Source organism: Hesperophylax consimilis, chromosome 22, assembly GCF_061612785.1.
Source record: "Hesperophylax consimilis isolate HC1 chromosome 22, BYU_Hcon_1.0, whole genome shotgun sequence".
In the NCBI taxonomy this organism is placed as follows: domain Eukaryota; kingdom Metazoa; phylum Arthropoda; class Insecta; order Trichoptera; family Limnephilidae; genus Hesperophylax; species Hesperophylax consimilis.
The window spans coordinates 28,370,124-28,386,639 of NC_142857.1; the positions used below are offsets into that span (position 1 = coordinate 28,370,124).

General features: G+C 35.1%; 1 non-coding gene across 1 annotated transcript; it reads left to right on the top strand.

Annotated features, from left to right (window-relative positions):
* The first annotated feature begins 16,006 nt into the window (after positions 1 to 16,006).
* Positions 16,007 to 16,079, top strand: TRNAA-AGC (transfer RNA alanine (anticodon AGC)). Its single transcript has one exon. It is a non-coding gene; the product is annotated as a tRNA-Ala (tRNA).
* The last annotated feature ends 437 nt before the right edge of the window (positions 16,080 to 16,516 follow it).

The following is a 16,516-nucleotide window of genomic DNA, read 5'->3' on the forward strand; positions in this document are numbered from 1 at the left end:
TGTTACCCCAAGGTCCCTGATATATTTTACTTCATTGATGTGTGTGCCGTTTAGTGTGTATACAAAGGATATTTTTATTTTTATTACGTGTAAATGTTAATTTATTGCATTTTGCGATGTTAATAACAAGTTTGTTTAATTCGCAATAGACAAAGAGACGATTGAGGTCTATATGTTTTTTTTAGGTCTATGTTTTTATGTTTCTTTATTAATATTTTGAGGAATGGTGTTGATTAAATAATATGGTAAATGTATATATAACACCAATCGCTCGTGTGGTTCTAAGCACTAACATCAATTGGAATAGACAAGCTTAAAGTGTGTACATTCTTAGTGTGCTTTATATCACCGCGAATATAAGTAATATACATACATAAAAATAGTTTATAAAGATTGATGAATAATATATTATTTTATTTGAATGAATTGCGAAATAATGCAATTTAATGTTTCTATTTTTAATGCTGACGGTTTATTTTACACATTAGTTACATCCCTAATTTAGAATAAAAAATTACATAAATTACACATTTAAATAAAAAGTTATGTTATTGATGAAGTGACAGATGAAACATGAAGGTTTGCAAAGAATTAATATGAATTCGTCTTAGAATTCCATTAAATTCCAATTTAAATAAAATTTACTTGCGCACGCCGGGATCCGAACCTAAGGAACCGAGGATCTTATTCCTCGGACGAGGAAATCGTCATTTATATATGTTACATATTTATATAACAAAATATATTAAATAAGATCAAAAATACTAATCTTGGTTGTCTTTGCATAAACGTGAATTTTGGTATAATTAACTCAAATTTGTTTTAGCTATCTTTAATATTATATTTAAAAAGAAAATTATTTTTATACTATTTTTATCATTTTCAAAATTAAAATTATAACATCCCTTGATGTTCCACGGGTCTACGCTAGTTATAAATAAATTGTAAACAATGCAACTTTTTCGACGTTTATTCCCATTCATTGTATGGCTGTTTACGATAACAGGCAATTTCACCTCCCCAACAAGTAACAAAACAAGTGAGGTGAGGTCGTTATCGCTTCTGGAACAACTGTCGTAAATAAAAATTCTGCTCATAAAATATGTTCCGAGAGGCTGCGCGGGGATGAATTGAGTGTTTCCTCCCATTGCCGCAGATCCGCTACGTTAAGGAGGCTTCGTGCACCTAGACACCGATAAAACAAAACTTGCGTCTATCTTTTGTACAACTCAAGTTCCATAATATACAGTAACTCTATTGCAGAAGTTGATGAAGGTGGGTTTTGATATATTTGTGTTTTGTTTGTACGTTAGGGCGGTCGTCGGTAAGTAAGTAGTATACAAATAAACCAATCAATTAATCAATTATTGTTTTGTGTTTTTTTCACTAACTTTGTTTAATTCATCGAAGGTTGCATTAAACTTAAAGAGGATCTCAATCGTCTTTTTGACTACTGTGAATCAAATAAACATGTAGTAAATACCTCAAAGTGCAATAAATTATCATTTACACGTAACAAAAATAAGTTTTCCTTTGATTATACATTAAACGGGACACATATCAAAGAAGTAGAATCTATCAGAGACCTTGGGGTAATACTGGATGTGAAATTAAACTTCATTCAACACACTGATGCAATCATCAACAAAGCCAACAAAATGCTAGGATTTATAATACGTTTAACGAAACCTTTCCGCAACCCTAAGGCTCTTTATTCCCTTTACACAGCGTTCATCCGTCCCCACCTAGACCTAGAACACTGCACACCGATCTGGACTCCTTTTTACCAAGCTCACATTGAAAGAATCGAAAGAATTAAAAAAAAAATTATACACAATAATTATAAACAAAACTTACATTTCTCAAATTACACCGATTCTATTAATTACCACAACTTCAACTCCCTTCATACACGACGTTTGATTTTTGACCAAATCTTATTATTTAAAATTCTTAATAATGGCCTCTACTCACCAGAGCTAACCAATCTAATAAATATTCATATTCCAACAAGATCAACACGGCAATCCCATTTGTTTCATTTACCTACATATAGAACTAACTTTAGAAAAAGTGCCCAATATAATACTAAATTTCAAAACATAGACATTTTTAGCAATACACTTCACAAATATCGATTAGAAGTAACACGTACGATCGAAAATTAATACAATAGTATGGAATGTATCCAGAGCATCTCCTATCCTCATCCTAAAATCCTATTTCTCCCCTCTTCACCTAAATGCAATAAAACTCCATCTCCAATCAATTTTAATATAGGAGACTTTTTTGGCTTGACTGTATTTAACATGTACCTATATATTTATATTTTATGTATAAGCTGTTTGTCTCTTACCTTTACCAATAAATAATATAAATTTTACGCCTAGATGGCTTTTACTGATAGGTAGTAAGCACATAAGCACGTAGCAAGGGCGTGCCGTCCATATAAGCACATAAGCACTGCCTACTCTACTCGCATGAAAATAAAAATAATATTAAATTATTGCAAGAAATCAACATACGCTTTAAAAAATATGCGCTAAGTAAACTAAAAATCGCTGCACTGCATTACTTTTAAGGTATCATATGATCAAGGAAGCATACTGTGTAAGGACCTAATTCCGACACCTCCGACTCTGAAACAATGCACATACAAAATGACTACTTAAAAGCAACACAATAAATAATAATCATACAAATCTAGGTAGGACCATATAAAAAAACCAAAAACAAGAGAAAAACAATTTTTATGTTTTCGTGTATAATATTTTTCCTCTTACAATATCTGCATGTTGGATTAGTTTTAATATTTTTTGTTCTTTTAACAGTTACCAATCTTTATGTTTTAGGAATAGGAAAATAATAGTCATGACTGAGGATTTTGCGAAAATTTTGCTACTCTCGGTTGCTAATCCACAAGCAGGATTTTTATTTTTAGATTGTAATTCTTAATGATTGAAGACAATATTTGCAATTCGAATACGAAACTCTGAATCAGAAAAATCAGAAAAAAATACGGTCACATCTAGGACTCGAACCCGGGACCCTTGCCTTGCCGAGGCACTGCTCTACCAACTGAGGTAATGGGACCCTATCTCCTTCGGTCATATTTAACTGTATCATGTTTCGAATAAGAACTACCAACATTGTCTTAATTTTTCTCACCGCACATTTATTGGCAACTATCTTCATGCATGGTCGCAAGATTCAACCTGAACTAAATGCAATTTTGACATCTTTAGATAAACATATCTTATTTTTATTTGAATGTGCGACATCTATTGACTTTTCTGCAAGTCTAGGATGAATATTTATTTTTGTGAATAACTTAGTATCGTGCTCCGGCAAGGCAAGGGTTCTGGGTTCGAGTAGTAGATGTGACCGTATCTTTTTCTGATTTTTCTGTTTCAGAGTTTCGAATACGAATCGCCAATATTGTCTTCAATCATTAAATATTACAATTTGAAGTTTTTCTCACTAAGTTATTCCAAAAAATAAATAAAGTTTGTAATTTTTGCAGTGAGTAACCTTTTATTTTTGAGTGCATGTATCTCTTATTTATTTTATTTTTATTAGTTTGGTAATCGAATGTCAAATCTTTAGGTTTTAATCTACCTATTTTAATCATTGTTTTATTATTTTAGTTTTCTTGTTTTTCTTTTCTTTTCTTCTCTTTTTTATCTTAAGTTGTACAAAATATGTATTTGAGTTTATTTAAAATTTGCTTGTCTTAAAACGGGATTATCTTCTAGTTGGACAGCAAAACATTTTTCAAATGTATATCTGTAGGTATTCCTGTACTAAAACAAAAAATAAATAAAATTCCAGTTGCGCCTAATATCTGCAAGACACATAACATTGTTGCTGCGCGATTAGAAAACATTTCTGGCGTAAGTATCGCTGGTTTTCAGTTAAATCTTATTTATAGTATTTTACTCCAACTCCAAAGAAATTTTATAATTTGCATTACCTATCGAACCTAACATAACTCACTTAACCTGACATTTTATATCACTATGGGTATTGACAGTATTGATTTTTTTTATTTGAATATCCCAAAGCGGTGAAACTGTGAAGAGTTAGTGATGAAAACCCCAATTGAGGAGCGTTTTTCAAACGCTTAAATTTGACTTACCTAAGTCTGCTAAGCTACTTGTATTTATATTTTTATCTTACAAATTTTTACAATAAAATCCTTGCTTTATTGCCTTTATCAACTTTCAAAATATTTGAATTTTGAAAAAAACCCTCATCCGCTGTCATGCTAAATAAAGTGGTATGAGAAGGAGATAGGGCAAAGGAAGGTCGGGAAGTTACTAAACGCGGTTAAAGGCATTTTTAATATCTTTTGATTCTGAATTGCTGTATTATAGAGTGGGATTTAGTTAAATTTTTAGTCCTTTTTGTACTTGTTTCCATGGCTAGAATAAGACTCCAGCTTGATAGTTTTCTCCTGTCTGAATATGGACTTATTATTAAATCTTGTTTTATTAGCAATTTCTGTACCCAAATATTCTCTACTTTTATAGCAGAGCCAGAACCTGTATTTTATTGTAAAAATTTGTTCTCTTGGTTGGTTGAATAAATTTAAGAATTTATTCAACCAACCAAGAGAACAAATTTAGGTACAATAAAATGAATTTGAATCTCCAGATTCAATTTCATTCATTCGTTATAATTCTATACTTTTATAGCAGAGCCAGAACCTGTATTTTTGAATATATCTATTTGAATTTCGATTTTGTTCTCTTGGTTGGTTGAATAAATTTATGAATTCTATTTATTAGTTTATTTAATGTATTAATTAATTAACGCAATAAATAAACGAATTAATGAAATTGAATCCTGGAAGAGGAACTTAACTCACTTCCCGACATCCGATCGAGCTGAAACTCGGTAAATAGAGTATCAATTTTGGTGGCACACATGCACACACATGCAGTTTTCTGAAATTGTATAACATTATATTTAAAAAATTTCAGCAGTTTTAAAAGGCTTCTTAAAAGATGACAGCAGTTTAAGAGCCAGATGAGTCCCTGGGAAGGATGGTTCAATTCTCAGTCGAACCATTCTGTTTTAATTGGCTATTAGCCGGCCCAAGAGATGGCCCAACCAGGTTGAAAATTGAAAACCAAACAAAAATGTTTTTTACGGATTAATTTTTTCAGTTTCGTGTTCAGTGCCGATATATAGGCGTTATTAAATTGAAGACAATATTAGCGATTCCTAAACGAAAATCTGAAAAAGATACGGTCATATCTAGGAATCGTACCCAGGACCCTGACCTTGCCAGGGCACCGCTCTAGTCGTCGCACTATCGAAGAATCTGCTTGTCCTATACAATACACCCAGTTTCTTGGAACAATAACTTTAGTTGCCCGTCAAAAATAACAATTCAGTAATAATAATCGTGTGCCAAAAACTTGCACCAAACTCAGTGTTACTAAACTCTTTCTTATTTTCATTCTCGTTCTAATTTTTGTTCCGGAACGAGCTTGAGAAGTAGGCAGCCAATCAATGGTGGGGTAGTTCCCGGTCCTAAACAGTTCCCAGCTTGTAACAGGCGGCGCGGCGCGGCGTAGCTCGGGGTGGAGGGATTTATTGATACCGAAAATATATTTAAAGTTCACTCTAAATAATATTATTATTTTCGTTGCAAATGGAAATTTAAACTACTACTGTGCCGAAGTAAGGACAAACTTAAACTATTAGTTCTGTGAACATTGTAGACTTCGTGTAATGAACTTACACGACTTGACAGCTCGCACTTGCTCTGGAGGAATAAAAATGCACTAAAAAATACGGCTAATATTTTGATTGGAGAGGATTGACCGGACACGAGTCAAAACAGGACTCATTCAATTGGTGTATTGACAGATTAGGATGAAAATTTTGCTTGTAATGTTTACCCAGTCTTTTTGACTTTCAATTCCTATATATTCCCATCCTTTGCCTCTTAATCCTTATCCTATATTTCCCCCTCCTCCCCCCCACCGTCCTTTATTTTAATATTTTCTAACTAAATAAGAAATTAATTTAAGAGAACATCTCTATGACATTGTACACCTTACCATTAACTATTCATCAGTGGAAAGTTCATAATTAGCATAATTAACTATATTATTATTGTATCATTGTATAATAAAAGATTTGCTTTCAACTTTTCCTAACATGTATAAATAAATAAATAAACAAACCCAATATTGTTTTCGCTTTTTATATTATTTTTATGTGAATAATATACAGCACTGTATAGTATCAATAATAATTACTGCACTGTACCCCATACCCCTTGTACTAAATATATATTATCTTGTACTAGTTGTTTTGCAATTTGTACATCCAAATTTTATACACATGTTAAATTTATTATAACTTTTATACATATATTGTTACGTTTATATTTTGATAACTACATTTCCTACAATTCAGCTTCAATCTTTAAATTGGTGTAGACTTTACATATATAAACATATTGATTTTTTCGGTAGCCTAATTTTATTGCACGTCCTTTTTTTGTGTCTTTGAATATCCCTAGAAGCTGGCGTCATTCCTTGCAAATTTTTTGAAGCACTAAGCAGATCTTGAACTCTAATATTTCAGTGCATCGAAGCCAATGAAGGCGACTCCTTAAAAGTGGGGTTATACGACGATGCTTATATTCACCAAAAATCATTTTCGCCGCAGCATCGAAAATTAAATAGCTTCAATTTAATTGTTTCTAGCCCTTATACCCCTATGAGGTAAGCCAGCATATGCACTAATAAAATAGTTCATTTGTGAGACGAATGAATTTATGAGTGACTTTGCTCTATCAGAAGGAAGGCAACTTCTGATTGATGTTATCTGCCATAGATGAAAAAAGCGATAACTCACAGATTTTTAAATTTACGATTCAAGAAAAAGACTACTGTCTATAGTACAATCCAGAAATGTTATTTCTATAGGAGAGATTTTATCTCCTGAATATGGATTGGACTGAAGGTAAGGAGTTCTTGCCTTTCAGGGGAAGCTATCCAAATAAATTCTGTCATTGTCGTATTAAGCTTGATTTTATTAACAGACATCCAATTTGACACTGTGTTAATGATGTTTTTAAAGACGTCTTCTTCATCCGGAGAACAGAACTTCAAAATCAAACGATCATCTGCGTAGCCTTGTGATTCAAAGCCAGCAGAGTGAATGAGATGTTCAAGACGATTTGCAGAGAGAATGGGACCCACGACAAAACCCTGGGGAACTCCAAATTCGATTTATTTCACGCGAATAATTATTGTTTTACAATGATATGTCATCTTTTGTGCTTGCATAAAAATATATGAAGTCAAAATATTTCCCGAACGTAAATTGACATAATATGTCTCGATGCCATCTAGTGGAACATTCAGCACTAACAAAGTCTTTCCTACGAAAATAAAGTTTGTTGTTTACAAGTGAAAAAATGTAATAAATAACGATTGTTAAAAGAAATACTATTACGTATTTAATTATTTGGCGGGTTTGGAAAAAACCGACTTAGCTTAGTGGTTTAGGCAATCAGAAGGCTGTGGGTCCAATTCCCGTCGGTGGCACTTAATTTTACTCAGGAGATATTTTCAATATAATATTTTTAAAATGTTTATAATATTTTGTTATCCTTTGTGCTAAACATAGAAAACCTTCTTTTATAAACATTCGTTTATCATTAAAAATAATGATAATTTTTATTGTTCTCGGATTCCTTTCTTCCCAGGTCAAAAAGCCATTTGGTAAATTTTATCGGGGGATGACAAATCGCAGTTTCTTTGCTGAACTAGAGTTGGTTGTATATTTTTGGTCCAAGATAGGTGTGTGTTTTTAGTGCATTATGGTAGCACTCACTGAAATCATCAAAGCATTTCAAATTCTTCTTTATATTAGATTTTACTAATATATTTTTTTGTGCACATTTGTAATTACTTTTTCACTGAAACTTTGTGGCATGTTAAGAACATATTTTTTTTTATAAATCAAATATTCACTAGAACACCTGAAATGTTTCTTGGTGATGACTCTGAATACTACCTTTTGTGTCTTTAGTAGTGGGTCAATTATTGTACCTCCCGTTCCCCCCTAGTCAATGATACTATTGCATCAGCCGGAGGTCCCAATCCGCGGAGGCGTCAGATGTCGTCCTTCAGTGGCGTGGGGGAGGAGAACGAGGCCGTCTCTGAAGCCGCTGTAGAGCTGGTTCAATAGCTCGTCGCTAGTTCTTGTTGCTGATCCCGGATCTGGTCCGAAGGGGTAGGCAAGTCCGTGGTCCAGGATGCGAGAAAAGAAGGCGAGCAGAGGCAGAAGTCGGAGCGAGGTACAGGGCAGTGCAGAGAGAGAGTTGTAGAGCTGGTGATGGTTTCTGGAGATCTGCCCTTTCTAGGGCTTTGTGCCCGTTTTATAGTACGCGGGCAGGGGCCCCACGCTCCCACGGGTCCCAATTTCTTTTCGATTCTCGGAATCGAGAACCGTGTAGGGACGCAATGGCGGCGCCACGCCCGTCATTTTACCGTCGCTCGGCCGGTAATTTCGGGCTGTGGCCGAACGTGACCACGGCTTTCCTTTGTTTAGGCACGATCCTCAGAATCCTATGACGGCGTACGGCCGCTTGCTTCGGGCCGTGGCCGAACGTACCCACTACGTTTAGGCACGATTCTCATAATCGTGCCCGAATCGCATGCCATTTTTCATCATCATTTTATTTCACCAGCTCTCACACTCTGTAATTCTCTGCCCGTATTCCTCCAGCCAAGCTCTGACGTTTGATTTATTTATAATTTATAACACAAGGATCAAATACATTTTACATTTACATAATTTTACTTACATATTTCTAGTAGTTTATCCAATTTAATAAGAGAGCAAATAACAAATTTAATATGGGGCGGCCGTGGCCGAGCCCGAAGCAGTACGTCCGTTACAACCATTAATAGCAGGGTTAATTAAGGGTTCTTTCTAACCAGTTGACAGTTTTAAACAAATTTGTACTAAAGTTTAAAGTAATTAGGACAATATTTGATTATTACAAACTTCGGACACGTCTTCATCGGAGTTGACCACTTCTGAAACTATCGGTAGAGCGGCAAATTTAATTAATACAAAAATACGATATCAAAATAGGAATAAGAATCAAAATAAAAATCAAAATAGAAAAACTACAAAACGATAATGAGAGAAGTAAGTATGTGAATTGTGCAGAGATGAGATCGAATGAGAAGAAAATGGACGGTCTAAGCATAGACGAAACATGGAACCACATAAAAGTGAGTCTTTGTGAATCTGCTAGAGAGGTTTGTGGAATAAGTACGCAAGGTAGGAAGAAAGGTGATGCATGGTGGGATGATGAGATTAAAGCACTGGTCTCAGAGAAGAAGAAGGCATGGTTATGTCTGATTGCGGCTGGCAGTGCTTCCAGCGAAGAGAAGGATCTAGCGAAAGAAGTATATAAGGAATGTAAGAAAAAAGTAAAAGTTGGAGTGAAGGAACGAAAGAAACGCCTGGAAGAGGAAGAAGGAATGAAAATGACAAACCATTTCCAAGAAAACATTAAGTTGTTTTGGAAGGAAGTCAAAAGGTCCCGGTGTGGCCCTGAAACCGGAAGCATGAAAGTGATAAAATCTAAAGATGAAAAAATGCTGACGAATGAGGAAAAAATAAAAGAGAGATGGATGGAGTATTTCGAGGAAGTCTTCGAAAGCGAAGTGAGTGACAGTGATTGTAGCGGCGAATCAAAAATGAATGATGATGGACTGAATGTTACCGAAATTAGCATGGATGAGATAGAAAGATCAATTAAGTGTATGAAGAATGGTAAGGCTGTCGGTTTCGACAATATTGCTGCTGAATATTTTAAAGGAGGTAGCCGTATAATTCTCACATGGTTATGCAATCTTTTTAACCAATGTTTAAAGGAAGGTTACACGCCTTTAGATTGGAGAAGAGCAGTGATCATGCTATTATACAAAGGTAAAGGGTCACGTATGGAATGTGGGAATCATAGGGCTATTAGCCTGCTAAGTTCAGTTGGCAAGCTGTATGGTAGAATTTTGATTGAAAGGGTAAGAAAGGAAACAAAGGATAAAATATGGGATGTGCAAGGTGCTTTTATGAGTGGAAGGGGGTGCATGGACCAGATCTTCTCATTGCGTATGCTCACCGAGAAGTTTCTGGCAAAAAAACAGAAACTTTTCTGTGCCTTTGTAGATCTACAAAAAGCATACGACCGAGTCGACAGGAAAAAGCTATGGAAGGTGTTGTCCAAGTATGGAGTGAATGCGAATCTGACTCAGGCAATTGCGTCTCTATATGAGGGAAGCGTTGCATGTGTTAGGGTGAACGGTGGTTTTACGGGGTGGTTTGATATCACAAAAGGTGTTAAACAAGGCTGCGTAATGTCACCGTGGTTATTCAATCCATACATGGATAATTGTATGCAAGAATTGAAAGATGTGGGATTGGGCGCGAATTTGAGTAATCTGAAAGTATGTTGCCTGTTGTATGCTGATGATGCGGTGCTGATTGCTAATAGTATGGATGATCTGCAGTCTCTCGTGTCAAGGATGAACGAAGTATGCGTGAAGAATGAGTTAATGATGAATGTAAGTAAGTCTAAAGTAATGGTGTTTGAAAGAGAAATTACGAAAACAGTGTGCAATATAGCTGTGAATGAGGAATACTTGGAGCAGGTGGATGAATTTGTGTATTTAGGAAGCATGTTTACGAGAGATGGGAAGGCTGACAGAGATATTGAAAGAAGGGTAAATGCAGGTAACTCCATTAATGGAGGACTGAACGCAGTTGGCGCTAACAAAAATTGTCCAAAGAAGCGAAGTTAGCAGTCCACAATGGAGTGCTGGTACCTACCCTGATGTATGGAAATGAGGCATGGAACTGGCAAAGAAAGGATGAAAGTAGATTGAATGCTGTTGAAATGAGATCCCTGAGGCGTATGTGTGGTAAAACCATGTATGATCGTGTGAGGAATGTGGATATCCGCAAATAGTGCAAGGCTGATGTAAGCGTAATGAGTAAGATCAAGAATGGGACGCTTAGATGGTTTGGGCATGTAGAGCGAATGAGCGAAGAAAGGAGTGTAAGGAGAATATACGATGCAAATGTGAATGGTAGCAGAAGTCGGGACGCCCGAGGAAGACATGGCACGACCAAGTGAATCAGATACTTGAGTCGGGCCATGTCGAGAGTCAGAACAATAGAAGAGTATGTATGAGACGATGTATGAATGTGAATGAGGCAAGGAGTGTGTGCCAGGACCGAGTTGTTTGGCGGTCCGTCCACTCTGCCTATCCCTGCGGGGAAACGGCGTGATGGTTAGTTAGTTACGATAGCGACGAAAATAGTGCTTATAAACTTCTAACTTTCTGAAATGAATTAATTAAATTATAACAAGCAATCAAGGAGCAACAATAAGGGATATCTTAAGAAAACAGAGCTCGGTCGATGAAAATAAATACCCACAAAATATAAAATAAAAATAATAATAAATTTTTTGAAGAATATATTCAGTCAATGAAAATATCAAATAGAATATAAAAACTGTCGCAACTGGAACTCGAAACCAGTTCCTCTGGTCTTACTGGAACTAGCATCATTAACATCATTAGCATCATTAAGACCTAATTAAACTTTACCATCCTTGTAATAGTGAGTTATGCCTATCGATCGGATATTTGTAAAGTTATCGATTTCACTGTTCTAGACCTTCTGTTCAAGAAAGACTTATATTTGTAAACGTTGCATGAATTTCGACCATATTTTGGGTACACAACACACTTTCATGAGTGGAGTGTGTATTCCGAGACAACAATATGCCAAATTCCATTATATCTACCTTCTTCTGCAAGAAAAGGTGTGGTAGCCAGTAGTTAGTTTGTTGGCTATCTCTTTTAAAGTTTCCCACTTAATTTCCTCACTTAGAAAAGACTTGAATCGTGTTCCCGGCAAAATATGCTAACTTTCTTAATCTCTCCTTGGTCCCCACAAACTCACTTCATATTATTATTGCGCTGAAATTTCCTGTTGTTGTCTATTTCTTCAAATTTTCTTTTAATAAGCCGGCGAAGTTGGCCTAGCCGTAATGCTGAAAGAATTACAGAGAGCTAGCTGTAGTCCCCGGCGTTGGCCGGGATTTATACAGAGTTTTTCGAAATCAGATGTAGACGGTGAACATCCTCTTGTTTTGAAAGTCAAGCGCGAAAAAAATCGTCATTATCGGAATAAAGCTGTAGATTTGTATGAACATCCAATCCACGCCACCCACTCAGTGTCTTCCCGCCCGCCACAGGTTACGCTGCTTGGCTATGAATCCGAAGGTCGCGGGTTCAAATCCTTTAAAAAAAATTCAATTTATTCGTAATCGTAGCCTTACCTCTACCCCGTACCCAGGATTTGAATGTAGCCATTTTTATACTGGGTGTCCGGGGGCAAAGTGCACTAACTTCGGGAGTTAATTCTACATAATAGTAGAAGTAAAAAGATAAGTAACTTTTTTTGGAAAAACTTTTTTTTTTCCATAGAAGAATTTTTATTTTGTGACATAAAAAATTCAACCTTTTTACCTAAAAACTACCTTAAAACGTTGGAATTTCGAAAAATATATTTTTCTGGTCTACTTCTAAACCCTGTATTTTGTTTACACAGTTAATGGTATGTTTATACCGTTGATATTAAATAAATATATTTTCCATCCTTGTGCTCTTTTCTCTACGGCTCTATGAAATTATGGTAAGGTCGTCCTAGCGAAGCCTCTTGCCTTTTAATTAAAGACGGTATTCGGTCTCAGACTAAATAAAGGAGACTATGATATACCGACGTGGGTAGATCTCTACTATACCGACCATACTTAGAATATACCAACATAGGAAGATTCCTGCTAAGAATGAAGAGCCAAGTTTTCCCTGGAAATTGTAAGGAGTGCTGCTAGGTTAGGATGAATAATTAATTGAATTATTTTAGTTGAGGAGTAATTAAGTCCTTATCATGCGAAATAGAAACCAAATTAAAAGGTGATTATTGTAAGAAAAATAAAATAATTAGTGAAACATGTGTTTGGAAGAGATTTAGACCTCAAAAACATTTCCAAAATATGTTACAGTGTAAAACGGGATTGGTGGATTGTTGTTGAAATTTACTCCATACAAAAGAGTAATGTATTATTACTCGGTATGCTGTGCAGAAGGGTCTTGCAATTCGTTGATGAAACATGAATCATACATTACATGAAGGAGGAAGCATATAAGCTGGTAAATAATTTTGTAAATGGGCTGGATTCACGTTGTACATTATACGAAATCATATTATGTCTATCAAATAATGTTAAAACGTGTTATTTATAATGTTAGTAAAGAAAACGATACGTTAAGAATGCAGGTTTGTTACCAACTGGCTAACCTTTGCAACATTTCTCCGTCGGAGTAGGCAGAAAGGTTTGAACACCATACTGTTTTGTATAATCAACATGCATTTCTGTATATATCGATCTCATGTATAAATTGAGAAAAGTGACGAAAAAAAACATATTTCAATAGCTTAGTATTTAGAGTGTTGTCCCGGTAAGTCAGAGGTCCTGAGTTCGATCCCCAGTTCCAAATTACATTTTTTTTTCTGGTCATGTTTTGTTTAGATTTATTTATTATCTTCTTCAATGATAATAAATTGTACTTAATCATTGATTACAATATTAATGATTCTCAAACGTTTAAACAGAAAAATATACGGCCGCATCTAAGAATTAAACCCAGGACCTCAGCCGTGACGCAAAGGCTTAGGCAAATGTCCCGGGTTCAATTCTTAGAAGCCACCGTATCCTTTTCTGATTTTTCCAATTATTTTTTTTTTTGAGAATGGCTAATATTGTCTTCAATTATTAAATATTACAATTTGAGGTCTTATTCATTAAGTCATTAAAATAATTTATGCCACCTAACGATAGATGGATTATTTAAATTGATCTGAATCGATACAATCGCGTTCAAAATTCACCGAAATTATCGTAATAATAGTATGCTCATGCATAAATTACCATTATAAGTGCACAAAAGCTTAGCGTATTTTTTATACTACGCTATAACAGTACCTAATATGGCCAAATACATTGCATTATGGAACAATGAGTTGATCAGTGATGCGTGGCTATCATGTGATGTTTTTTTATGGTCATTAATTGAACTTTACAGGGCAGGGGTTTCCAATCTACGTCGCTCGATCGGCTCCAGGTCTGCTGCATGTTTTCATCCAGCCTTTCCAAAACTAATAGTGCTCCGTGCCCCAAAGAATAGCCAGTAATTTAATCTGAAATCAAATAACGAAAACATTGTAAAATAACGAAAATACAGGAGTGCCCGCTTAGGATTTTCAGTTATGAATAATTTTACAATGTACATCATACGCTACAAATCAATCTCGAAAGTAATATTGTTCATATGCACAACTGGGGATCTAGTATAGTGAAAACGATAACTTTACAATATCGGGTCGATAGGCGTAACTACCAATGATTTTATTCCGATTTCTCGAGCACAGTCGCACTGTTGATATCCAGACCGATAATGGTAATGCAATAAAGAAGTTGACATTTGATGGCAACACTGGAGGTATTTCTATGAATTGACATTCAAAAACACCAAAATAAATACAGTTACTTCAAAATACAAAAAAAGTAATGTTGAATTGACTTACTAACTGACACTAAAAGGGAATTAATTAGCTAATGAGATTTTTATTCACAACTTCTTATATTAACAAATGTCTTTACTACAAGCCCAAAGCAATGTAGTGTCATTGGCTCGAATGGATTCAACTCGCCGCGTATACGAATTCTTTCAATTCTAAGAACTTCGTTAGTTCAATTGCGTTGGTTTATAAGCCAGTAATTTTGCGTAGCGAATGACTTTATTTAAATGTGTGTATTAACAGCCGAAGCTTTTCTGATATAATGTAGGCCGTGATAAAAATTGTCTATCGGAATATTTATTATCTATCGTTGACTGTGTCATATCATCATTGGATTTATGAATCACTAGAATTTTCTCTCTGAAATGAGCTATGATCGTCAATAGATAATAAACTAATTTAATGACATCCCGTACCTCCTTTTTATGTGGTTACCGCACAACAGTCTCAACTGCTCCCAGCCGTCTGCAGACAGTGAAACTATGGCATCCCCAATTGGGATATGTTGTGATACTAAAATGTAGTGAGGAGAGGAAGGAGGTGGGGAAGAGAAAGGTATGGGTACCTGGCTATTAAGATCTGGTCACCAAACACAGCTAAAGCCATTTCAAGCAACGTTTGAATTCTGGATGGTGTTCTTACACCAGGGCGATACTGAAAGTATCTTCCACTCTGGAAAGCGCCGCAAGTATACTATACATTATTTTAAATGAATAAATTGTTAAATAACATAAAATAATAAAATAAAGTTTACTTGCGCGTGCCGGGATTTGAATCCGCGACCTTTAGCTTGATTGTCGAGAGCCTTACTCCTCGATCATGGAAAGTTATAAAATGTTCGTAGCAAACAACTACCGACAGGGTCGACACCACGACCTACTGTGTATTCCACACGGCAGAATGAAGCTTCTGGCCAACTTCTGGTTAACATTCAGAAGTCATTTGAGGCAACAACTCTAAAATATATTTTTTAAATTTTTTAGTGTATTTATTAAATTATCTAATATTATGTTAATTCCAAAAGGATTACATAAATATATTATACACAATTTAAAAAAAAGTAATTTCAAAAACCGACATCGGAAAATTAAATCTGCAACTGAAACTAAAACTGAAATACAAACATGGTCAGAAGAGATAATAATGTGATACAATGATACAAAGATAATTATAAAAATATGATAAGTAGTAAAACTACACCAACATAGTTGACATTGCCGCCTATCTAAAAAGAACATATTTTGCTATTTCACCTTGGTACTTGACTCTTAGAATTTATACGGTAAAACTGTCGACAACGTTCACCGGGGGCGTAGCTCAGATGGTAGAGCGCTCGCTTAGCATGTGAGAGGTACCGGGATCGATACCCGGCGCCTCCAATCTCTTTTTTTATTCGTTCATAAGATTATCCTTTTTTATAAAATATATATTTTTTTTAAAACCCATCTAATATTATTCTAGAATTATTGATAAATGTTAATTACAGTTATTACTCTAAAAGAAAATATACATTTTATAACATGAATGTAACGCTTTAATAATATTGATCCGTTCTATTGTATGCGAATTACCTTTAAGTCGGGTCTCCAGCGACCGAATGTTTTCAAAACATCGGGCAAAAACGTGGCCCTGCCCCAATGTTTCATATTTGCACAAACATTTGGTTTTATGTTTGTGGTAATGTTGTCACTAGAGACGAGGCTTAGGATGGATTGTTTAAAAATATGTGAACAATTCAAATTTCATAACTGGTCGGTTGTTTAACAATACTGAAATAATTACAGAACTTGAATAGAATCTCCGTATACATAATTGG